The sequence below is a fragment of the Podarcis pityusensis genome, assembly GCF_964106645.2.
Source record: "Podarcis pityusensis genome assembly, chromosome: 9".
NCBI classification, from domain to species: domain Eukaryota; kingdom Metazoa; phylum Chordata; class Lepidosauria; order Squamata; family Lacertidae; genus Podarcis; species Podarcis pityusensis.
The window spans coordinates 26,378,957-26,406,252 of NC_138034.1; the positions used below are offsets into that span (position 1 = coordinate 26,378,957).

At 43.2% G+C, this 27,296-nt stretch overlaps 1 long non-coding RNA gene across 1 annotated transcript; it reads left to right on the plus strand.

Moving 5' to 3' along the window:
- Nucleotide 1: 1 nt before the first annotated feature.
- LOC308485168 lies at nt 2-27,259 on the plus strand. Its single transcript, XR_013990441.1, has 3 exons — nt 2-364; nt 16,461-16,543; nt 26,325-27,259. It is a non-coding gene; the product is annotated as an uncharacterized lncRNA (long non-coding RNA).
- The last annotated feature ends 37 nt before the right edge of the window (nt 27,260-27,296 follow it).

The window sequence follows — 27,296 nt, forward strand, 5'->3', positions numbered from 1 at the left end:
CCATGCTGCTCTCCCCTGAAGGGGCAGCCCTGGCGAGGGGGACGTCTCGGCAAGGGCAAAGTAAAGTTATCTGCTGCTCCCTGTTGGAGAGCGCAATGTCACGGCATGTGCTCGCGCTATTATTAATAGCACACGGGGCGGCCCTGGCGGGGGCGAAACTGACACTCTCTGGGCGGAAGAGTTAACCCTTCCACGGGGCGACCGGAGTTCTGGCGAGGAGGAGCGCAAGCGGCGCCGCGGGAAATGGGGAAGGGCGCGAAGATGCGCGGTGCGCCCTGGCGATGGTGGCGCGCGCGCCTGTGCGTTCTGTTACAACATATGAAATAAAAGAAACCCGCCCTTCTTCCTCCAAAGAGCACAGGAGGTGGGGTTCCATTTTTTAGCCTGCACAGCAGCCTTATGAGGTAGGCTAGGGAAGCTGAGATACAGTGATTGGCTGAAGATGTCTCTGCCCGGGGATGGATTCAGGATCTTCCCGGTCCGTGTCCTTGCTACTGGGTCACACTCGTTGCACCCAAACATTATTTTCAGTTTGTAAGCCCACTGCACTGTGCCTCGCATTTCTTTTTATTTATTTATTAAATTTTGGAAGTAGAACACAGCAGTGGCGTAGCGTGGGGGTGCAGGGGGGGCCGGCCGCACCGGGCGCAACATCTGGGGGTTAGGGTTAGGGGGCGCAAATCCACGGGTTAGGGGGCGCAAATCCACGGGTTAGGGGGCGCAAATTACTTGCCTTGCCCCGGGTGCTGACAACCCACGCTACGCCACTGGAACACAGACATTGTGGCTAATAGCCAGATCAGATCAGGTTCTTTATTATGCACTTCCTAGACCTTAACAAGCTAGTAGCCACTGATAGCCCTGTCCTCCATTCGCCTGCTTTTATTTCCAATTTAGTATAATTAGGATTGGGATGCAGGTGGCGCTGTGGGTTAAACCACAGAGCTTAGGACTTGCCGAATCCCCGCTACGGTTGCTCGGTCCCTGCTCCTGCCCACCTAGCAGTACAAAAGCACATCAAAGTGCAAGTAGATAAATAGGCACCGCTCCGGCGGGAAGGTAAATGGCGTTTCCGTGCGCTGCTCTAGTTTGCGAGAAGTGGCTTAGTCATGCTGGCCACATGACCCAGAAGCTGTACGCTGGCTCCCTCGGCCAATAAAGCGAGACGAACGCCGCAACCCCAGAGTCGGCCACCACTGGACCTAATGGTCAGGGGTCCCTTTACCTATAATTAGGATTGTGTTTTCATATGCCCTTTGCTTTGTCTTTCTAATTCACTATTGCCTACTCTGGCTGGCAGCAGCTCACCAGTGTCTGGGGCAGAGACCTGTCTCAGCTCATCTGCAGAGATCCTTTAAATGTCAGCTTGTACCCTTGTCCATGAAAAGCAAGTGCTGTGCCATTTAACTATGACCTTCCTCATGTACACATATGTTTTTGCCTTCATAATTTACTTATTGTGCATGGTGAACTCTGAAAAGTAATGAAGTGAGGAGTGTGCATCCATATTTAAGATGCTGTTCCTGGAATTAGAATATGAAGGGAGACCAATGAGTTTTCTTGCAAAGCGCAGAGCTGCAGCTTTAAAGTTCCACTGAGAGAGAGTCTTTCTCATGCCAGCAGTTTCTCTCCATTCATGGATGTAGTGAGGAGGAGTTAATGCTCTTTTCCTAGTAGTGCCTTGAAAGGAGAACCACTGCATGTGATCAGAAGGCAGGTGTCACTCTTTAGGTGGAAAGGAGGCTGGTGGGAGGTTCCAGGAGCATATGACTAGGAAATGGAAAGTTCGTAACCCAAAATATGAACTATAAGTACAGGAGGTGCTTGTATACAGTATAATCCGGTCACTGCCTGACATCATGGATCTTGTGGATGTAGGCGTATCAACCTGGGAAGGCAGCCCATTTAGGAGAAGGAAAACTCTGACCCTAAACCTTGCAGAATATATTCAGGAGAAGAAAAGGCTAAGGAGTAAACCCTACACAAATCTGGAGTGGAGTTCCTAAGATGGTTGGATGGTGCCTTGTACACCTCCTTCCGGCAACTTCCGCAGCAAAGCTGGTGCCAAACATATTGCTCTGCTTTCCTTTGGACCATATCAGCGAGGCTGATGTCATCTGGGCAGCACAGGACCTCTATGCACACTGCCCTGGCTTGCACCCTGGGGAGATCACTTCAGTGCCACTGACACAGTGGTTTGACTTCACCTCCCAGAGGGGCACTCCATTGTCTCTTGAGACAGACAGATGGCAACAACCATAAAATATTCTCATACTGTGTATACAGCATACATTTAAAGCACAATCCTCCACCCCCTTCCCAAAACATCCTGGCATCTACAGTCATACCTTGGAAATCGAACAGAATCTGTTCCAGAAGTCCGTTCAACTTCCAAAATGTTTGGAAACCAAAGCACGGCTTCTGATTGGCTGCAGGAAGGTCCTGCAGCTAATTGGAAGCTGCAGAAGCTCCAACAGACTTTTGGGTTCCAAAAAACATTCGCAAACCAGAACACTCATTTCCAGGTTTGTGGTGTTTGGGAACCAAAACGTCCGAGTACCAAGGCGTTCGGGATCCAAAGTATGGCTGTATTTGTTACGGGTGGTGGGAATTGTAGCTCTGTGAGGGGCAACTACAGTTCTCATGATTCTTTGGGAGGAAATGCATTTTAAATGTGTTTTAAATTTATGATGAGTATGCAGCTTCACATCCTTTGCATTATTTGCTGGACAGGCATTTTCACAAAAGAGGCTCGGGCTGTGTGTGCACAACATTTTATTCTGGAATCAATGTTGACTACATTTTTTCTATGTAGTCCACACAGAATCTAACACATATTTTTTTGCCCCTGAAAGTTTTTTTTGGGGGGGCAGGGGGAGCTCATTGCGGATTGGTTCTGCATTACTCCATTGTGTGCCCATTTGAAAATAGATGTAGGAGATTCTGGCAATGGGTGGTATATACAAGAAGCACCACTTCCTTCTCTGTTCACCTGCGGCATATGCAGGGAGGAAAAGTCATGGAAACCTAAGTGTATCAAGTAAACACCTTTGTGGATGGCGCAAAGGAAAGGAATAGGAAAAGTTTAGACACCATTGTTGTCAATTTCTGCTCTACTTGTGAACCAGTTTTCCACTTTAGCTTCCAGTGCAAAGTATGTAACATAGACACCACTGCTATGCAAAGTAGTGGTGCAACTATAGAGGAAAATGGCCAAAGGAAGTTCTTCATGTTTATCAAAGCATCAGGCTATGTGTTGCTCTGATTTCCTATCTCTGCATTATAAAGCGCTTTTCTTTGTTGCATAGAGCTACTTTAAATACGTCGGGCATCTCTTACAGATCATCACAGCCAACTTTGCTTGCATGAGACTTCATGTACTTTAAGCAGCTGTACAGAAGTGGGAACAGTTTGCCATTCTAAGGTGGCAAAAGCTCTCCCATGCAATCTTTAAAGGTACTGGAGTTCTGCCATCCATTACGTTTGTCACTCCATATCAATGTGGTTTCAGTGATGGGAAGGATTGGGTTAATTAAAGGGAATTTTGTTGCGAAGAGGCAAGGGACCTTATTTACTTGGGACTACTTCCCCTGAGTTGACCTGTAGATCTCTCAGCAAACTGGCTTATTTTAGCACTGGCCTTCTGAGGTCGGCTGACTTTTCACCTGAATAATAAGCTACAAAGCCAAAACTCAAGGACTTCTGCTGCTTGGAAAGCAGACTGCTGTAGCAACTGGATTCTGTCTCTGTTCTAAGACAAGTGACCTGAAATAACCTTATAACATATTCACTGTAATATTATCCCTGCAGCGTATCTCCGGAGTGACCGTTTTCAATCTTAGCCATGCTAAAAGCACTATTATCTACCTTGGCTCTGGAAAATATGAATAAGGAAAAACAATTTTTAAAACTTCCACACAATTCTGTTTCAAAATGTACATTCATTCCTCAGTGATATTTATCTTCTATTTTGTACGCGCAGCTAAAATGTTAATAGTTTCAGATTATGCTGGTATTTGCCATCTCTTTTGATGTTCTAGCATTGGGACCGTGGCAGGAGTGAAATTGTCCAAGTGTCTAAAACACCTAATTCACTTATTGTAACTGCATTTATTTGGAGATAAGACCTACCAGTGTCAAAGTAAGGTTTGCTTAACTGACAAGCAAAAGAAAGCCAAAATGTTCTTTGATAGTTCTGTACCATTCATGATCACATCAAGAAATAAACTTTTGGGATGTTCAGCTTTTCTTATTCCTGTAATGTTCTCAATTGCATCTTGTTGCCCTAGTCCTAATGCAATATATACAAGCACCAGAAGGTTAAAAAAAGGTAAGGTAAAGGACCCCTGGACAGTTAAATCCAGTCAAAGGCGCAACTATGGGGGTGTAGCGCTCATCTCACTTTCAGACCAAGGGACCCGGCGTTTGTCCACAGACAGCTTTCCAGGTCATGTGGCCAGCATGACTAAATCGCTACTGGTGCAACAGAACGCTGTGACAGAAACCAGAGGGCACAGAAACACCATTTACCTTCCTGCCACAGCGGTACCTATTTATCTACTTGCACTGGTGTGCTTTCAAACTGCCAGGTTGGCAGGAGCTGGGACAGAACAATGGGAGCTCACCCCATTGTGGGGATTCGAACCACTGACCTTATGATCAGCAAGCCCAAGAGGCTCAGTGGTTTAGAACATAGTGCCACCTGCATCCCAGAAGCATCAGAAATGGCACCTGGAAGCTCTGAGCCACATACTCACTGGTTGCTTGCATAGCGAAGCAGTGACATGGCCCTTTCTCCTAACTCATATATGTAATATGCCCCAAGCAGACACATGATTATGGTGATGCTTGATTTGCTTAATTCTTCCTCACAGACGGAAGTGATAGTGTGGCAGTGGGGAGATGTCCCCATGGTTGTATAGCAATGTAGACTACTTGCATCATATGTGATGGTTTGCAAGTGAGAGAAAAAGAAGCAGGAAAGGGATGCAATGTGAAGGACACTGCTAAGCAGTGTCTGGATCATAATTTTATGCATTATGGATATTCTGCAAAAGGTGATGCTTCATGTGAACATTGGAAAGTTCATACAACCAATCTGATGTGCTGAAATGCATTGCATAAGGGAATTTGTGCTGTTGTCAGTATTTAAAACATAGCCATGCATGTGACTTCAGGACCAGAGCCAAGATCCCGGGTGTCTATAACGTCACCTGCTCTGTATCAAGCTGTCACACAGAATGGTGAGCATAAATAGAACAGAACTTCTGCATGTGATTCCTGAGCAGTAACCTTTTCCTTTTTCATTTCTCCCCTTCCACATTTTGTCCAAAGGCTGCATAGGCTGCTGCTGAAGCAAATTAGCAACCTAGTGCCATTTTGTGTTCCTGTCTCTGTTGACTACTTTCTAGCAAGCCTATAATGAAGTCAAGCAAGTTGGGAATCAGTAAAATTACAAGCTGGCAAATAAACTAAACTAAACTCTATAAATATTTAGCAAGGCTATAATGAAGTTGAGTTGATTAAGAATAAATTACAAGCTGGCTAAAACAATAAATAAATCACAAGGATCAAAAATCAAAATCTGGAAATTTATGTTGCATAAACAATGCACATATGGGGGGACAAATTCACACAAAAATGCTGGTGAATTTTCACGAGGATTAAAAAACAACAACACTGACATGGAAATGTGTAGAACTTAATTTAAGAATGCAAATATTAGAATCTAAAATGGATATAAAATGTCACCCATCCCTGCGAGGGATGTGCCTACGTTGTAGGATTTGTAGGAGCAGTAGGTATCCAAAGTTAACATTTCAACCAAGCTTTGCAACAGCTGAATATTTTTCTGCCACTAGATGGCAGAGTACCCATTGCTTAAATCTGTGGGCTCTAGTACAAGAAGGTTTATGCCTCAAGCTCAGCGGTGGGCAGATGTACATTTGGGGGGCCCTGAAGCTTGAACTATTTTGAAGGCACTTTCACAATAAGCACCGAGATTTGGGTAGCCACTGTTATATTCTTCAGTGGGGTTATTCCATGCCAGATTACCACAATGAAAACAAAAAACTACTGTGTCTCGGATTTTGCTTAAAATTGCTGTACTGCGACCCTCCACTTTTACAACAGCTGATTCTCAAACTTTGGGATTGTTGAAATATATACAACAAATAATTAATCAGTTTGAGTCATGTGACTCAAATTGGGTCTATTAGACTCCATTTTTTAAAAGCCATATGGACTAAAGTCGCTTCTCGTGCCCCTCTGGGATTAGGTGCCCTGAAGTTTAAGCTTCATTAGTCTCATAGTGGATCTGCCCCTGTTCAGCATTTGGGCAGGTCCCACCCACCACCCAGATCACTACTGCCGCTTCAGCCTTCTGACCCTTATTGCAATGGGTAGGTGGGGGGGGCTAGTAGTGGCACGCAGGTGGCGCTGTGTTCTAAACCACTGAGCTTCTTGGGCTTGCTGATAAGAAGGTTGGCGGTTTGAATCCCTGCGACGGGGTGAGCTCCCATTGCTCTGTCCCAGCTCCAGCCAACCTAGCAGTCCAAAAGCACACCAGTGCAAGTAGATAAATAGGTACTGCTGCGGTTGGAAGGTTAATGGCGTTTCCATGTGCTCTGGCTTCCATCATAATATTCTGTTGCACCAGAAGCGGTTTAGTCATGCTGGCCACATGACCCGGAAAGCTGTCTGCGGACAAACACCGGCTCCTTCATCCTGAAAGTGAGATGAGCGCTGCAGCCCCATAGTCACCTTTGACTGGACTTAACTGTCCAGGAGTCCTTTACCTTTACCTTTACCTAGTAGGGGTAGAGGGGATCAGAGAAGGGTGCCGGCAAAGGTTGGAATATTCAAATTATTGCTTCAATCAATTGCACTTATTGCATCATACAGTGGTACCTCGGGTTAAGTACTTACCGTAATTCGTTCCAGAGGTCCATACTTAACCTGAAACTGTTCTTAACCTGAAGCACCACTTTAGCTAATGAGGCCTCCCGCTGCCGCCATGCCGCCGGAGCCCGATTTCTGTTCTTATCCTGAAGCAAAGTTCTTAACCTGAAGCACTATTTCTAGGTTAATGGAGTGTGTAACCTGAAGTGTATGTAACCTGGAGTGTATGTAACCCGAGGTATGACTGTATAATAAAAAGAATGCAACTTTTATTATTAATAATAGTCATAATCATCGATTGGCTACAGAACTAAGTTACTTGTACTTATGTCCCATTGATTTCAGTGAGAACTTACAGTGTGATTGTAGACGTCTATTTAGAAGTAAGACTACTGAGTTCAATAGGATGTATGTATGGCCACGGCCCTGTATACCTGAAGGAGTGTCTCCACCACTGTCATTCAGCCCAGACACTAAGGTCCAACTTTGAAGGCTTTCTGGTGTGCCCCTCACTGTGGAAGGTGAAGCTACAGGGAACTAGGCAGAGGGCTTTCTTGATAGTGGTGCCAACCCTGTGGAACACCCTCCCATCAAATGTCAAGCAGATAAGTAACTATACAACCTTTAGAAGACATTTGAAGGGAAGTTTTTTAAAGTTTAATTTTGTGTTATGTTTTTATATATGTTGGAAGCCACCCTGAAAGACTGGGTTAACCCAGTCAGATGAGTGGGGTACTAACAAATAAAAACAATAACAATAACAATAATTAGGTGTTTGCCTAGCAGGAGTAGCTAATACTCAAACCCCACCAAATGTTTCTGGGTGGCTAATCCACAGATCTCTCCCAACAATTCTGCAGCATCTTTTAAAAAAGGTGAACCAAAAACTCAGATACAAAGGTATTATATAAATGCACCAACAACATTGGTTTGTACAATTGTACAAATTTTAGAAATGGGGTTTTATTGATTTTATAGTCTGTATCTTTTTTATCTTGTTTTTTTAAAGTCTATGGGACCCCCAAGCCATTGCTTCTGCAATTTTGCATCAATGCAACAATAGTGCAAGGGTGGTGTCCACACATAGTTTCACCTTATTAGCTTTTCTGCAATGCTCCCCCAATGTTATTTGTGTTGCAACAACTTACATGATTTCCGCAAGGAAGTTAAGGGACATGCACTGATTAGAAACAAAGCACTATGCACACCCTAAAACCTGTGCAAGCTGAAACAGCATTAAAAGCAGGATCATGTATAATTGCTCTGATACCATCATGATCACAAATCACTAATAAAATGGCCAACTGGAAAGGTCCTGCATCTTTTGTGTGTTATCTCATTTTATCTCATTGTACAACAGTTTGAGAGTTTAGAAATCTGTGAAACCAATCAAATAAATAAGCATAGCCAATTCGTGGAAGCAGCACATACATGAAGCAACTGTTTATCTCCTCCTAACTGTTTAATAGACTTGATGAGGGGAAGCATAGCTGTCAACTTTTCCCTTTTCTTGCGAAGAATCCTATTTGGAATAAGGGAATTTCCCTTTTAAAAAGGGAAATGTTGACAGCTATGGGGGGAAGCAATCTGGGCAGATGGTTGTAAACAAGGACAAACAAAAAATGAAGTTGTTCCTTTCATGACTTTATGTTTTAAATGTCATGCATATGAAAGGAAGTTTATTCCGGTTGTTGATTTATACGGAGCAGCAGGGGAAGGGGAATGGTGGGACCAAAATGACAAATCCACATTGCACAAGTAAACCCTTTAATTGGCTTGCCCCAAAGGAAGCCTGTCCTCCCCAACTCTCCAGAAGTCAGCCCTGCCTTATCAGCTCTGTAAAATGGAGAATGAATGCCTTGTTCATTATTATCGCTGAAGTCATTCCTATTTATGCCGGCATTTCATGGATTATGTTTTTATGAAAACACTTTCTTGCCTGTGAATAAACACAGGCGCTTTAAAAATATTTGTATGCAAAATGTATCGAAGGCCATTATGAAAATGCTTTGCGAAAAGGCAGTAAGAAGCTTTTTGCAACTTCGAAAAAAAGAAGAAAAAAGAAACCCTCTCACATTTTCTCTACATTTTCTTTCATGCTAAACAGTCCAAAGAAAAGGCCTTTTCAGAGTTAACTAGTTTCAGCGATACCAGTGTTTTAGTGTAATGAATAACTTTTCAATGGGGACAATCACACATCGCTCAGTATGCCGGTATTTCTATTTCTGTGCACCACCAATGGAGGGATTTCTGTGGCAGAATTTCTTTCTCAGAGAAAGCTGAAGCGATCAAAACCCTGATTAACCTCTGATATTCACGTGCTGCTCTTGATCTTGGGGACCGAAGCTGTAACAAAGAGTTAATGGCAGCCATATGCTTGGGGTATTGTAGGTTCCGCTGACCCAAATGTGAACTCCATGAGTGACTGCAGCGAACTGCTGTTTGTTCCAAGTTTGGCGTGCAGATTACTGATGAAGAGTTTGAGCTTCTACTTGACAGAATCCCCCTTGATGAAGATGGAAATGTCAAATTTCCCCAGTTCATACCCATGTTTGATTCACAATTTACAGCCTCGACTTTTTGAATTTGTCATATGTCAATCAATTTCTGTTTGCTAGAGAAGCTTTGCAATAATCCACGAGAGCAGGTTCAGGCTATCTGGCCGTGTTGCATTTTATAGCATTTAATATTTTCAGGAAATGCAATTTGCCTCATTCAGTGACAGCTTAATTGGTGTTTAAGCACTGAACAAAGTTTGACATTCAGGGCATTTTCACACACAAGAGCTCAAGGGTTTTCACACTTGAGAGCTGAATCAACCTAGGCTTAAATTTGTTCCTTACCATGGAGGTAAAACCTATACGGGCTACAAGGCACTTGCAATTTTTATTCTAACTTGTCGTGCTTTGAAAATACTCACAGATGGCAGAAAGAATGTGAAAGTGGCTCAAATGTGGTGGTTCTTAGTCTCATGTGTGAAAATGTTCTTGTTTCAACTGGGAATATGTTTGCAAGTGTGACAAATGAACAACTTTTTCAAAAGGTTTGTAAGACATACTTTTTTAGTGAAGCTTTTTTTTATTGAAGATGTTTCTGTGTCTGACTGCTTAGATCTGCATTCCTAGTGTTGGTTCTGTTATAATGGGCAGGTTATATGTTGGGGAAGGGTGTGCATATTGAGTCTTCCCTAGGAGATAAGTCCAGAGTTCTGAGCGAATGAGAATTCATTCTTTCTTGATTTCCCTTGAAGCTTTTAGGTAAAGGTAAAGGTACCCCTGCCCATACGGGCCAGTCGTGACCGACTCTAGGGTTGCGTGCTCATCTCGCTCAAGAGGCCGGGAGCCAGCGCCGTCCGAAGACACTTCCGGGTCACGTGGCCAGCGTGACAAAGCTGCAACTGGCGAGCCAGCGCCAGTGCCGCACACGGAAACGCCGTTTACCTTCCCGCTATAAAACCTATTTATCTACTTGCACTTAGGGGTGCTACTTGCACTTAGGGGTACTTGCACTTAGGGGTGCTTTTGAACTGCTAGGTGGGCAGGAGCTGGGACCGAACGACGGGAGCTCACCCCGCTGCGGGGATTCGAACCGCCGACCTTACGATCAGCAAGTCCTAGGCACAGAGGTTTTACCCACAGCGCCACCCGCGTACAAGCTTTTAAATGCTTGTAAAAACAAGAGTGGTGGATATTGTGTCTGCACACATACAAACCCATAATGTTTGCAATGGGTTAGATTTATGTTCCACTCCCCATTTGATAAGTCTTATCCATCATAGCTCAATCACAAACTACTAGTGATTGCGTGTGTCTTAACCTTTTATGGAGACGAAACTAACTCGAGGAAACCAGAGTCCTGACCTTTGTGATGGCATCACTCTGTGTGTGTGTGTGTGTGTGTGTCATTCTTCTGGTATCCATGCACCATTAGATTTTTGTGTTTTTTCAAAAGTTTTACTCTTCAAAATAAAATAGCCAACAATATTGGTTTAACATGGAACTTAAAAGCCAAATAAAGCATTCCATTACTGTATTTATCATTAGGATGCAGAGGCTGTGACTGGTGAAGGTATTTTATGTAAATGCCAAAACTTGGATTCATATGGCAGAACTGAAACACTGACTTAGCAATTGAGAAATCAATTGCGCAGCCTGTCCCAATGTTATCCTGGTACAGGTCATCATATGGTTCCCAGGCAGCCTTCTCTCATTTTTCTTCATTTATTTAAGCAACACTGAATATTTCTAGCTGCATGCAGACACTCACATTGATGCCACATTTAGAAAGTGTGGGACCAAAATGCTTCTGTGGAATCGTGGCAAAGCTGGTTTCTACAAGGGCAGATTTAACTCTCTCCACAAATATTATTTTTTTCTCCAAAGATTTTGGTTTTGAGAATGGGTGGAGTGGCACAAATTCAAAAGCAGCAACACATTTAAATTATTAGTATTACAATACGAGCAGAAAGAAACAAAAAAAGTCAAAAGCTCTGGCCAAAGAAAACTCTCTTTACCTGGAGTCTAAGGTTGTAATCCTATATGCATTTATCTGAGACCAAGATCACATTGAACTCAGCAGGATTTACTTCTGGGTAGAAAGGATGACACTGCAAAATTCAAAGGAGTAGCAATAAGCTATATAGGCCAAAGGAGGACATTCCAAATATGGGTGTCACCTGATCTCTGGTCCCCACTCTTCTACCTCAGTATGCAGGAGTATCTGTAAGAGGTACTCTCCAGATAACTTTAAACTCCAGAAGGGGATCACTGGGATCGGAGTCTCAGAAAAAGAGAAGGTGTTTGGGTGGGAGGAGAACTGATACTGTAGTAGCAGCCAAGAGGGGCTTCAAACTGGTTATGAACAGGTGCAAAAAATGCAAACAATGGCTCCAGAAACATACTGGCTGTAGTCTCCTGAAGCCCTTCATTTCATGTCAAAAAATATTTGCTGGAGAATATTGGGTGCAGCACTACAGTGAACACCAGACTTGTCTAATTCTGGCTGTGTTATCTCAGAGAGAGAGAGAGAGAGAGAGAGAGGATTTACAAGTCAAATGATCCACTGTGCCTTTTGTCAGCCAATTAAAACATCTTCACTGGGACCTACAGAACTAACCTTTGTGTGGTCTTTGGTCTCGGATGGAAATGATCGCTTGACGCGTTTGGCAGTGTGAATTTTGAGACGGTACAAAATGTGTGTGGGAACTTGGGGGGGAGAAAAAAAAGCCCATCTTAAAAATAAGTAGGATCAGGGTGGTGATGGTGAGGGGGGGGGAGAAAGGTGACGTTAGAGATGCTGGTAAAAGTTAGTCGTGGTCAAGCTTGGGGCGAACAATAGCGCAGTGTTGTTATGGGCTGCTTTTACGACTTAGATATTCTTCCCATGTCAGTATAATCACTACTGGGAGGTAGCTCGATTAAGGATTACCATATCATTAATAGTATCTATGACTTTTGTTCAAAGGCTACTTGTGTAATGTTGCCTTGTGGATGAAGCTTCCTAATCCGCTGAGCTGCAGCTGTAGAGGAGGGCCTTCCTTAGAGGCGCCCACACTGACTTCCCTGTCCCTTGGATCAGTTCTCAAAAACAGACAGAAACAACAGTCAACTCAAAGCCAGAAAAAAGAAACATCCATTCTACATTTCCACATTCATCCGCAAGCTCCAATCCCTGCCAATGTCTCCCATTCATCTCTTCTCTAACATCCAGATCACCACTCGGATGGTGGCCAGATTAAAAGGGGAACAATGCAGTTTTAAATGTAAAGTTTGCATCTAATTTTTTTTTATCCTTTTGCATGAGAAAAAGCACATTTATTCTGTCTGTCTGTCTAATGCTCAGCCTTTTCTTATTTTCTTTGGCAACGCAAGGCATGCTTGCTGCTGGGTGCCCAAGCTCGATGTGCTCCTATGCTGCCTTGGCTAGTTTCTCGCTACACATAACTGCCTTGAAATTGAAAATGTGTACGTTCAGACAACACTCTTGGAGGCTGAAATGCTAAATATTAACAGTTTTGCCTAGTAAACCATGGTTAGAAAACAACCTACTTTAACAACAGCTATGATGCAAATATTGGGTGCAGATACATGGCCAGTAGAAGAAATTACTGTAGTGGAAAATAAATGTAGCAGGTGGGAACAAAACCATAAATAGACTTAGGACAAAAAGTACCGGTACTTCTATGTACTGCAGGCTTTATGACAATAATCCACTTTTAAAAATAACAAACAAACAATGAAGTGCCTGCTGTCATCCAAGTCCAACATTTGGAAAAGGAAATGTCAGGTCTGTGAATAAACAGCAATTTTGTAGTTAAGTAACCAGGTCCTGTTCACAGTTGCCTAAGCATGTGCTTGAGTAGACCCTGCAATAAACTTAAAGAACGTCTCTATCCTAGGTATTTCTGATCTATGAAAAACAGACAAGGTCTGCAATTATTCATGTTTGCCACTTAGGTAACAGTTTAAAAGTTAGTTTGGTCCAAGTCATACAAGCTGCTTCTCATAGGACACTATTGAAAAGATTTGGAATGCCGCCTTTGGGGTCAAAATGTGTCAAATGCTTTCTGGTCTCCATGGAATTGTTGGTTTCTCAAGCAACATATATTGCAAAAGGCTTCGCCCGTTAATTGTCTATACATTTTATTTGCCTTTCTTTTACTGTGCAAGTTATTTTTCTGATATGGTTTACACATTTGTCCTATATCTTTCTTTCTTTGTCTAGATTTATTATCTAATATTTATATCTATATGCTTCACTAAGAATGGTTACTGGTTAGTCCTGATTCCAATGGAGCCATAATGACTCTGAAATTTTCAGTCCAACATTTCCCCAATGAAGATTTTGTAACTTCAGTGCTATTATAAACTTTTGCCGTGGGATGACATTGACTCCTTTGATCATTAATTAATTTTTACCTACAGCCAGCCCTATCCCCCAAACTCAGTGAAGATAAAAAACATTTCCCTGTCATTTCCTCAATATCCCATATGAGACAGAGTGTTACTATTCCCACTTTATCAATGGGATTATTGTGACTGAGAGATAGGACCCTATCTAAAGCACCTAATGAACCTATGTGATACATAGAAAGGAATATATGCATCAAAACACAAGTACCAACTTCAGTTTTTCTATGGCAAGCTACACAACAATTAAGTAAATGTAACATCACTCAATGGCTAAATGTTACATCACTCAATAGTTTCCTTGTGCACAAAACTGATCAAGGTTAAAACTTCATATCATCTGACATCACCTCAAAGGCCCTGATCCAGTGAGATGCACCCGGCAATCAGATGCCAACACTGATCATGCCTTCCAGCAAAAGAAAGGAGGGGATCTGGGGAGTTTCTAGCTGGATTTTGTCACTGGATGTGAGAATGTTTTCAAAAGAGACACCCAAAAACTAATTTGAATCTCTCTAACACTTTTACATGACTGCTGTTCATGCAGAATTTAGAATTCAGGAGATAAACTGAATGTACACTGCAGGCAATGAAGTTTTTATGTTCCCATGAGCACTGATTTAAAACAAAGATTACTTAAGCCTCTTTAATGAAATGCTAGGAGTCTCTCCTTTGGGCTAATTGTGACTCTCATGGTATACTTAATCTTGTGCTCATTTAGCACATTCTGGTGAATCTGGTATAGGAATGGCTTGTGGATGATACCAGGCCCTCCAAGTGTCCTTATTCTCCAGGGACAGTCCTGGATTTACAGAAGCTGTCCCGGTTTCTGATTCGATCCCAGAATGTCCCACTTTTCCTTAGGAAGTCCCTTTTTTCATCAGAGAAATGTTGGAAGGTATGGAGTTATCTGACCCCCCCGAGCCATCTGAAGGGAGCCCTGTATACGGAAAATGTTTAATGTGTAATTATGTTTATATATATGTTGGAAGCTGCCCAGAATGGCTGTGGCAACCCAGTCAGGTGGGCAGGGTGATGATGATGATGATGATGATGATGATGAAATAGGGCATCCCTGTTTTCATCTGAGGAATGTTGGAAGCTATGTGATACTAATAAAAAGAATATTAATCATTGTAGTAAATGGCAGGTATGTGGCACTTTAGAGTAGGCCACATTCACACCATACAATTAAAACACCATTATACTATAGCAGTCCTATCTTCCCCCAAAGACTCCTGGGAACTGTACTTTTCTAAGGGTGCTGAAAGTTATTAGAAAACCCCTATTTCCCTCACAGAGCTACAATTTCTAGAGTTCCTTGGGAAGGGAGATTGATTGTTAAAACACTTTGGAAATTGTAGCTTTGTCCCCTTAACAAGGAACGGTTCCCACAGTTCTGTGGGGGAACCATGACTGTTAAAGTTGTATAATGGTGCTTTAGATGTAGGGTGTGGCTATGGGCACAGGCAGCTAGAGGCCTAAGGGCCTAATCTGCCCTCCTGGGCTCTCTCTCTCTGGCCCTCATAATAGCCCCATTTTTGTGTATCTTGCTTTCTCTGGGTGCAAGCAGAGATAGCTTGCGAGATGCTAGCTGATGGCTCTTTCACTAATTCTTTCCTGGTATGAACAGAAATAGAGGCTGTGACAGAATTCATCCCACCCCAATGTGCTTCAGTTGCCCACTCCCATGTGTGAACCACACGAGGCCCAAGCTTCATGTGACAGAAATAGAATTTTATTATTACGGTCACATATCAGTTCCAGCTCACTTACAATATCCAGAAAATCATAAAACACAACAGGAATACATTGAATTGGAATTGGGTATAACAGAGACAATTCAGATATAGCAGCAGTTAAAAATATAGATTAAATCTTGATCACTAAAATATAACCTAAAATTATCATTTAAAACCTTAATCACGTGACAGAAATATAAGCCAAGCCAAGCTTAAAAAAAAAAGGATGATGATGATGATGATGATTATGATTATGACAACTGCACTTGCACTTTAGCACTGAAACAAAAATTGGTTTTGTTTTTTTTAAAGGTAAAGGTAACGTCCGTTTAGCTCCAGTCATGGACGACTCTGGGGTTGCGGCGCTCATCTCACTTTATAGGCCGAGGGAGCCAGTGTTTGTCCACAGACAGCTTCCAGGTCATGTGGCCAGCATGTTGTTTTTTAAAGCCACTCAAATACCAAATACAAAAGAAAAGGAATGGATGGAAATAACCCCACTGCAGATCATGTAATGGTGGAGGGAGAAGTAGCCAACACATAGTGCAGTCCCACTGATCAGGGAGAGAAGGAACCGAGGAAGGACAAATCCAGTCTCTTGATCCCTCTCGCAAACTGCTAATTTGTGGAATTTGTTAAGGGTTCCAGGTATGCAGGGCAGGTGATGGTAGCAGTTCAAGCAAGAAATTCAGGGGGGGACAGGGACAGGGCTTCACCTTCCATATCACAGTTGCCTCACAGAACATCATTGCTTCTTACCAGGCAGGTCAAAATCACTTTGCCAGTCCACAGGCAAATCACCACAAACCAAGCCTTTTAAAAGAGAGAAGGACAGGGAAACTATTGGAAAATAGCAGTCATTTTGGATCAGGCCAATGACCTATTCTGGTTCAGCATCCTGTTTTCACAGTGGGAAACCAGATGTCTCTGAGGAGCCTACTAGCTGGACCCGAACTGAACTCTCCCCAGTAATCCTTACGACAGCTCTGTAAAGTAAGTCAGTATTTATCTTCTTCATTTTGCAGAAATAAGACTGCCAAAGCTGGACCTCCTATTGGCAGTGAGTTTTGAGCCATGGACTTCCTAGACTTGTAGCCCCTTCACTTCACTATTTCTAGGTGTAGAGTTTTTGTATGACACCAAGATTAATGGATGTACAAAGGACTAAGAAACCTAGCGTTGTATACAATAAAATGGGGTGGAGGTGGATATGGGGAGTTGCACCACGATGACAAAAGGCTGGAGAAGCAAATCTTGATTCGGTTATAATGCCACATCATAACCACCTGCTTTTAAGACAAAACTGTTACTGCAAAGGTGACATATCTGAGCTCATTAGCAACAAACATTTTGGCACTTGTGGACCAGTATAAAAGTGAACTCATATTTCCATAGTATAGCTTTTATTACCCAGTTTAATTATCGAAGATCAGAAGTCTGGCTCTCTCCTGTGAAGGTCCCACAGTTAAGAATTTACACGCTTTGTCCCCATATTTACAATACCTTTTGACTGAGATGTCTAAAACCTTTTAGCATAAGGTTTAAGCAGTGGACAGTCAGCTCTGGCACTTCTTAGAAATCTTTTCAGAGGGGCCATGTGGCCGAGTTCTAATCCGGGAAGAGCCACTGCCTCTCTGTGTGATCTGACAGAGTGACATATCACTTGACCCCGGTCACAGCAGCTGTAGACCTAGGTTAGAAAGTCAGGCCTAAACAGAAAAGCGGGCCATGCTATCTGTCCAGTCCTTTCCCTGCTAATAAATGAGAAGTGCTGTTTTTTCCCTTGTCCATTCCCTCCACAATTCAAATATATATTTATGAGGGGCAGGCGAGAATTTGAGCCTCCCTTTCAATGCACACGTTTTCATGGGAAATTAAAAACCTATACATTGGCTGTCTAACAACTCAAAACAATAGATACTCCATGTGCATACCTGAATCTTTAATTTATACATTTAACTCTGACAATTTATCAACTTCAACTCAGTGTGCTTGCAGAGCGGGGGGGTGGGGACAAAAGGACTGTTTAAACACATATCTAGAGCTCTGCCTAGTCAGAAATATTTTAATATATTCAGTAAGGGGCATTTTTACGTATGAACACGTGGTTTGTAATCTCAATTTTGTTGAAATACCTGTTTAGATATTTGGATAGTGCACATTACTTTATACACTGAAATCAGGATTGATGGAATATTCTCATTTTTAATGTCAGCTGGTGATGGTTTATTGTTGTTGTTGTTGTTGCTGATGTTTTAAAATTATCGTTGTTATTATTACTATTTTAAATTTAAATTGCTTTTTCTGTTGTATTCATTTTAAAAAAAAAAAATCAGAATAAACAAACAAATAACGGGAGCTTTGAGCAAAAGAGGCATATTTTTAACAAAGGAAACTAAAATAGCACCTTTAAAGCCAAGTTCTTTTATAAGCATGATAAAATATTGATGAAAAGAAACCAGTTCTTTGTCTAAGCCTGCAGAGGGCGCAGTGCTTCTTCTTTAACCCTCTCGGGCATACAGTTCTGTGGAATTCTTAAGTTGGCAGTTTAAAGTCTCTCAAGGAGGCCTGCTTACAGAATACACTTGCTGGAACCATAGGAGGGGAGACTGCTGCTGCACTCAAGTCCTGCTTGTGTGTTTCTCACAGGCATTTGGCTGGCTCACGTGAGAACATGATGCTAGATCATTGGCTTGGTCCAGCAGGCTCTCCTCATGTTATTATGTTCATATATAGGAAAGTTGAATCCATATTGCGCCAGGGTGTGATGTGTTTTGTGGGTGTGCGTTATCGATCAGTGTCCTATACTTGGCTTTTCAAAAAGGGTACAAGATGTCAAATTAACGTGCATTGCAAAATGAATCTATGCATTTCAATGGCCATGTTTTCTGAGCAACTAAAAAAAGCCAAAACAATAACCAGGGTAATGAATTCAGTTTAGCAAAATCTCGTTTAGACACAAAACATGATTCCCATCCCCTCAGTATTGAAGTGGTTATTCTATGCTGCTAGGAAATTATTTTACTTATTTAGGCAGCTTAATTGACTCATACATATGTCACAGTGAGTCTTGTGGGGCTTACACCCAAGCAAGTGTGCAAAGGATGGCACCTTTTGATATTTCCATCCCAAATAAACGGGGGAATCTAGCTTTTTTAGCATACATTTTCTCAGCTTGATTCTTTTGAGTTCTCCCAAAGTGTAAGTATGAAGGACCTTCAGACAATATGGAATATATTTCTTACCGTCGGCTTCTTACAGAGTAATCTGAGCTACAGAAATATCAGCCTGCCCAACCAGTCTCCAAATATAGTAGGTCTATTAAAAGTGCTGCAGTTGGGAGCTGGCCTTCTCTCGTGCCAAATCATTTGACCTTAACATTAGCAAATATTTTGATTCCTGCTAGTGTATGTCTGAGCATAAGCCATCAAAAGGAATCCATATTGCAAGCTATCCAGGGAGCCTGTCAGTCCCATGTTAGCAGCCCCCGGTCAATGAGATCATCATCTTTGCTCACATTTTGCTTCTTTGAAACATACATTTATGCAATGTCCAACACTTACACATTTTTGGATAAAAGCATTAGGATGTATAAATACTACTTTTGGGGGAGGGGAATTAAAATCATCAAATGATAATATTATCCTAAACCACACACCAATTATGTGGGTCTTGACAGCCGGTCATCGTAGACAGACTTTTTGTGCCCTTACCTCTGCCAAAAGATTGATATTGACTCACTAGAAAGAGAACACTACACCCCCCTTTGATCAATGAATAGAAGATATGACAACTCTTGCATTTATAAAAATTATGACTCGTTAATAATTGTATGCTTGCTGGAATAATAGCATTACTTATATACCTATATATTGTGTTCAGTTTCCACCACCTTTTTCTCCACCCACCCTCCCATTTCTTTCACTTTATTTGTCTGCTGAAATTTTTAAATTAATAGAAACTTTGCCCACCCTGAGTGCCACTGTCCACTTATAGCATGTGACATAGCAAACCACGGAAACAGCTGCGCTTCTGCTTCTGTCAAGGCAACCAGGCCCAGCCCACGCCGTGGTTCAGCATCGCTTAGCTGTGGAAGCTCATAGGCTGTCAGTAAGCCACAAAATAAGCCTCCACCTGAATATGTGAAAAGTTACACTTGTCAGGGTTTGAGGGTGGTGGGGAAAGGGCCAGCCCTCCCATTAGGTAGAGGAGCAGCTGGCCCAGTGGAGGGAGCCACATCGTCCGCCTCCTTTCATTCTTTTTTACTGCAGTGGCCAGCCACAACATACCCTTCTGCTTCCTATACAGTGGTACCTTGGGTTACAAACACCTCAGGTTACAAACACTTCAGGTTACAGACTCCACTAACCCGGAAGTAGTACCTCGGGTTAAGAACTTTACCTCAGGATGAGAACAGAAATCGCGTGCTGGCAGCAGCAGCAGGCCCCATTAGCTAAAGTGGTACCTCAGGTTAAGAACGGACCTCTGGAATGAGTTCGTAACCAGAGGTACCACTGGATTATATTTAATAGTTAAAATGAAACAGCTGTGTTGGAATGGCAGCCTGTGATGTCTTAGTGCTTAGGTGCATGCGTTCCTATGTATATGCACTACAGTTGAGGTGCATTTGCCCCGCAATCGGTAACGTGCCTTCGAGAGACCTGAGGAAGGAGGGCTGAACACCAAAGATTGGAAGCTGCAGTGCGGTAAGAGGCCTGCACGAACTGCCTCCCTGACAAAAATTGAGACAGTGTTTTGCCAAGAACAGGTACCAGAAAAATTGGATCGTTGTTCCTAAATAGGAATCATCGTAAATGTGTGGGTATTTTGGTTAGGTTTTTGAGAAAACCGATGCCATTGCCCTAGCACTCACCTGCAATACCAAAATAATACCAGAAGGTGGCCGAGTTGCTGGAACTTCCATGGCAAAGCATGAGGAAGGGTCCATATAATAAGCTATAGCTCAGCAGTATATTTTGTGGTTGCATGCTGTTTCTGGACTGGGATAGCTTGAACACATGCTGGTAACCTCAAGGCTGGATTTCTGCAATGCTCTGTATGTGAAACTAGCCTTGTTTGTTTGTTTGTTTGTTTGTTTGTTTGTTTGTTTGTTTTATATACTGCCCTTCATCTTAAGATCTCAGGGCGTTTCACATAAATAAAATACAGGATAAAAACAAGCAAATAATTAAAACAAAGCAGCAAAACAATAAACACTCACCCTTCTAACAAACACATTTAAAAGGCTGTAGAATATTAATCAGCCAAGTTGAAGAGGAATGTTTCCACCTGGCACCTAAAATATATACAATAAATGTGTCAGGCAAACCTCCCTGGGGAGAGCATTCCGCAAATGGGGAGCCACTACAGAGCAGGCCTGTTCTCCCTCCAGACCTCACAAGGAGGAGGCACATGAAGAAGGTGATGAACACAGAGTATGGGATGGTTTATATGGGGAGAGGCAGTCCTTGAGGTCCTGAGCCATTTAAGGCTTTATAGGTCAACACTAGTGCTTTGAATTGGGCCCAGAAGCTGATTAGCAGCCAGTGCAGTCAGGCCAGGATCGGTGTAATATGCTCAAATAGTTTTGGCCCAGTGAGCAACCTGGCCACTGAACTCTGCACCAGCTAAACCATCTTCAGAGGGGCCCTGCATTTAACGTGTTGCAGTAATCCAACCTAGAGCTTACTGGATAATAAACTACAGAAATTGGGCTATCTGTCCCTATCCCTATCTGTCCATATAGGAGTGTAGCTGGGCAATCAGCTGAAGCTGATGGAAGGCACTCCATGCCACTGAGGCCATCTGAGCCTCAAGCGACAGCAGAGGATCCAGGAGCATAGGAGCCAACTCCTAGGGGCTGAGGACCCTTTGGCCCCCGCCCATAAAATATTTGAGGGGGCCTGCCCACAAAAACATTAATGGGCATTGCTATTCAAATGGTGTGCATGTGTCGCATCATGTGATCAATTATGCACGGCGGGGCTTACCTGTCCCCCGCCCCCATATTTTATTCAAGTTGGCAACTCTTTGCAGGAGTACCCACAAGCTATGTCCTTCAGAGGGAGTGTAACCCCATCATTAGCAGGCAACCTCCCAGCCTTGTTGGTTTGGCCCTGGCTAGGTGAGGGCAAGCTACTGCCAGCATATAACTCCTTGTGTTATACCAGTAACTGTCAACATTAACCACGTTCCGTACACTTTACCTTTTTAGTCCCTTTCTTCAGTGGTTGGCAATGTGGGTCCCAGGGCCTGCAAAGGCTTTTCTCTGTATTGCTTCATTCTCTCCCTGCTGCCATATGATAGGTAAAGGTACCCCTGACTGTTAGGTCCAGTTGTGGATGACTTTGGGGTTGCGTGCTCATCTCGCTTTATAGGCCGAGGGAGCCGGGGTTTGTCCGCAGACAGCTTCTGGGTCATGTGGCCAGCATGACAAGCCACTTTTGGTGAACCAGAGCAGCGCACAGAAACGCCGCTTACCTTCCTGATGGAGCAGTACTTGTTTATCTACTTGTACTTTGACATGCTTTCAAACAGCTAGGTGGGCAGGAGCTGGGGCCAAACAACGGGAGCTCACCCCGTCATGGGGATTCAAACCACCGACCTTCTGATCGGCAAGCCCTAGGCTCTGTGGTTTAGACCACACCCGTATGATAACCCACCACTATTACCTCAGAGAAAGTGGTAGGGGTGGCCATTTTACAAGGGGGCTGCAAAAACCACCTGAAATCAACCCACGGTCCTTAGGTTGCTTACATCTGCAGTTCCTTTTAACTGTTGAAGCAGGCAGTTGTCTAGGAAAGCTTGTGCCACAGTAAGCCAATTAGTCCCTGAGGTACAATAGCAGTTTTCCTTGCCCTGCTGCTACAGAACACAACAGCACTGCTTCCCAGCTTTGCTTTGGTGAGCCATATCTAATTAGCACCTCCTTATTCAGCAATATCCTGTTCTGCTGCTTAATTAAGAGTCTCTTGTGGCACATAATTCTCTGGGCTTCCTGTCTTTCTTTAGAGAAGTACACAAAAGCAGCAGGATCCCCTCCTCACCAGGCATTAACTTGATGCGATGATGCTTTTTCTGAGGACTTGACTTCTTGCCTTGTGCCTCCTCACCCCTTCCATGCTGAGATGCCTTGTTCCTCTCCCTCCCAGGGTCATGTCCTACACAGCATCCCCACTGCGGCATGCTCTGCTGGGTCACAGAAACATGAGATGACACTTTGAAATACCATAAACATAGGAGGAAAACAAAATAGCTGCACTCTGCACCCACATATCCAGATTCTTCTGGAAATGCGATGGAACGCTAATGGCAGGGCCATTTTAGGCTTCTGGTCCTTCCACCTTTAGGTGGGTACAGGATGGGCCCCGTTGTTAACTTGTTGCATTCAGCCTCTTAAATAGCAAGCATGTTCCCAAGAACAGCCAGGGGATGCTTCTTAGGTTTCAGCCCTGGAAATATGTCATCTATGTTCAAGATCGCATGAGGACAAGCATCTTAAGTAAAAACTTTGGCTGTTCTTTACTAAAGAATAGGAAGAAAAGCAGCAACAACAACACATTTTCTGCATATTGCCAAGACGCTTTCTTTTAATAATCTGTTTAAACAAACTAGTGGTACTCCCCCCCTTTTTTCTTCTTTTTTCTTTTGCTTATTGACATAAGCATTCATTTGCTAATTTGCAGGACATTAAACTCCACCACTGAGCCTCCTCTCTCTTTCCCGCCTCCCTACCCTGCAGTTCCTGAATGCGAGATAAATGCTTTCCTTCTTAAGGTTGCTTAGACCCTGCATGAGTCCCGGCACACATGTGTCCCCACCCACCCCACCCCAGTCTCTATCTTCTATATAAAAGTCAATGTTTTGATCGCCTTAAAGGAAATAATGAGTTAAATGGACCAATATTCTCTCCTTGGCTCTCAAACTGGGCCTTTTCATAAACGCCTCTGAGCACCTGCAGCAGCTAAGTCGTTTACACATACATAAATAAATAAATTAACAATGAATAAATAATTTAATCCTCCCGCCCTCCCCATTTGCACAATGACACCTTGCGGATTTGCTCCAAGTGAGTTTTTTTTTCTTTCTTTCCCCATTTCTTTCCCCCCCCCATTTTCTTTCTTTTTTTCTGATAAAGTCCTCTCAGATACTTGCTGACTGTCAAGCTAATTTTATTATTGTTTTCGCTTGATTAGTTCTGTATGACCTGGGTCGCCCTTAAAACCCACATCTCTTGTGGAGGCTCCCCAAAGGCTGCCTTTTTCCCCCTTCCACCCCTTCCTCAAAAGGGATGGAAAGTGCCTGCCATTGCTCTGGACAAAAGCTCTGGAAGGTTTTTCAGTTATTAGTCTTCTGAAGCAGCCCCTTCCGCTCACCCAACCGCAAAAAAACCTCATTAGGGGGGCACCTTTATTTTCTGGCTTCTATACCCAATGCATGTAAGGGTTACATATGTCAAGTTTCTCAGGTCTTGGATGAATCTGAACATTCTCCCCTTTAACCCTGCAGGACTCTTTAAGTTGAGCCCACCACAGGGACTCGCTGCATCTTTTCCCTTCTACATTGTCTTGGCTCAAGGGCCGTGGATCCTTTAAAAATAAAAAGGAAAAAACACACACCCAGAAACAAAGACCTAAGATGAACTTGTGCACAACGGCATAGGTATTATATTGCTGCACAGAAGTGAACTTTGACAGGTGTGCATCAACAAGCATGAACAGATAAGCAGTGTTACCACAATCTCATAAAAGTTTCTCCCCAAAAGCAAACCGAAAACCCACACCCCACTAAAAGCAACAAAAGAATATTGTTTCAACATGAAAGCTAAAATGAGCACCTGACTGACATGTGGATGAAATACTCTCCAAATAAATTTACCCTTTCCAAAATATATGGAAATATATATATCTATGAAAATACTATGAATACTAGAAGGGTGAGAAGCTCATTTAAAAAAAACAAAAACATTTCCAGAGGGTTCGCTGTGTTAGGCTGCAATCCTAGCCCATTTACCTGGGAGTTAGACACACTGCACATTAACATTGTTAAGTAGACATTCTTAGGAGGACTGTGTTGTTAGTCTGTTGCAGGCAGCAGGCAGCAGGAAAAATGAGCCTTGTGGCATTTTTAAGACTAAAAAAATTCTTCTGGCATAAGCTTTTGAAATGGACTCATGCCTGCAAAAGAGTCTACTATAATAAGGTGTCCCGTCCCCCCCCATATTTGCTGTTTTTGCCCTTACAAAAGACTAACACAGCTACCTGGTTGGGTTTTTTCAAAACAAAAAAACCCAAACCCACAGAACAGCTTTTCAGTCTTTCTGTGAAAACTGCCTATCATTTTGAAGAGGCTTCATGTATTTGGAGGTGTATGCCTTAGTTGTCTATATGCAGGAGTCAACCGCAACGCGGTCCTGTGCACAGCTGTACAAGTGCTTGTGTGAATTATAATAAATCGTTTTTTCCTGCTATGAAAGAACAAGCAAGCTGTGTTCAGTGGCAGATTTGGGGACCTCAAATTTCTGTGGTGCCTTGGGCGACACTAAAATCCAGCTCCCTCCCTGCCTCTTGTGCTCTGTCCTACATCACTGTTGCAGCGCTGTCCCCCCACCCCACCCCCAGTGCCAGTGCACAGTGTGGCCACACCAGTTGTACTACCCTAAAACCACCTCTGCCATGAGTAATGAGTATGCTATTGTGTTATATCTGAGGAGATTTCACCCCTCCCATACCCAAGAATCTCCTGATGATCTCCTGATGGTCTCTGCTGACTCTCCAGAGAGGAGGAGGCGTGTCCTGCCTATCTACTTATTCTGCCCAGCAACATATCAGTCTGTGTGTGTGAGAGAGAGTCAGTCAGTCAGTGTATCGGAGAGAGTGAGAGTGTTGGAGATCCTAGAGATTAGGTTGCTGCTAAGAGCAGCTGCAGACTCTCAGTGTAGCATTGATTTATGCTTAGAATATTTAGCTCTGTATATAGTTTTGTATCATAGTTGTAGTTACAGAATAAAAGGAAGATATTCTACAGAGCTGCTCTCCGAGTGGTTTATACTCTGCAAGACTCTGCAAAACTCTGCTGCGCAACGACTGTATTATTGAGACAGTGAATCCGGTGCTCTCAGCTCTAAGCTGTGAGTCCACAGCACTGTGACCTGTTCCTGTGAGAAAGGAGGTCTCTGGCGGTGCTACCCAGCTCGCCTAGCCCAGTCAGGGTTGAGGTGCAAGAGTCCAGTTGGTGCACTGGCTCTAGGGCGATGCTGACAATATCAAGTGAAGGCGTACCTAGCTCTCTGGGGTTCTGTGCAGCTAGGGACCTGCTTGATGCCATTACATGACTTGCAGCTGGTATTGGACAGCACATGTTTTTGACTGCTGAAAGAAGACATTTGGGAGTATGGGAAGAGTGTGTCCATATTGCAGCATTATTATTATTATTAGTATTTGAATCCTGCCTGCCACCTTCCTATTGGCTCTTGACTGGTCTCTGTCTCTCACTTCACCCTGTTGCATGGTCCTGGGGCAGTCCAGGCTGAAGAGTCTCTAGCCATGAGGGGTTTGTTTGTTCAATAACGCTTGAAAGCACAAGTGACCTCTGTATTAAGAAGGCTGCCGGTCACTGGGTAGACCCATGCTGACTGTAAGGCTCCTCCAGCAGTTAAGGCAAATTCAAGGAGACTGAGGCCTGGTCCTAGCAAGCAGCTTTGTTCCTTACTCCCATGGGCAGAGAGAACCTTTGATTTCATGGGGATGATTATTTTTATTCTTGCCCAATCAAGGATGAAGCCCAAGGAACAAGAGATTGCCCCTTTCAGAGACGCAACAATGGATCACCTCCAGCCCAAACCACTGGGAAGTTTTCTCTGTGTTTTGTTGAGGGCTCCTGGAAACCAGCACTATACAACTTACTTAAAAGGAGAGCGCCTGAGAAGGGGAGGGGGCATGAATCGACACATTGTGGGAAGACAAGATGGGAGGGAGACACACTGAACTCTTAACTCTGCCTCCAGATACTTCTCTGGCCAAGACTAACATTATTGTCCTTAATGGAAGGAAATTGAAACTACTTCCAAAGTAATTCTCAGTCTTTATGGCAGAAGGCAGAAATGAGCGGAGGCATTTCAGGGCTAGAGATGGAGACAGGAGGTTCAGAGAGTCAGGGAAATATCTGAGGTGTGTGTGTGTGTGTGTGTGTGTGTGTGTAACAAGGGGACAAGACTTTTATCCCAAAGCCATTGTAAATCTAAAGCAGGGTTTATCCTCCTCTGTGAAATGAAAATTGGGGCAGGGGGTGTTGAGATCAAGAACAACATTTGAGCCACAAAGACTGTCATGGGCCACTGCAAGTTTGCAGAATTATATGTAAATGACCTAAGTTTTGAATGTGGTGGCCTTGTGCTAATCCCAGAGAGAATATCTACTTAGCAAAAGAAAGTGAGGGAGGGCGGTGTGGTGGTTTTTGTCTAATTTGGTTAACAGTGGCCAAAAGTTGAATAAATTAATAATAATTTATATTTCCAGGGTAACACTATCTCTGTAATGCTTCTATGCTGCAGGAGTTTCTGAATGGCTTTGCGCCAGGAGAGAGAGAGAAAGAAATAGTCAAAGTTTTCCCCCCTTCTTCTTTCTTTCTCCATATTCTATCTCAAGGGATGAAGAAAATGAGTGTAAGACATGTTTTCCAATAATGGGTGCCAGCCACTCAATTTCTGCCGCTTCTATATTATCCCTGTGGACATTTAACAAGCGCT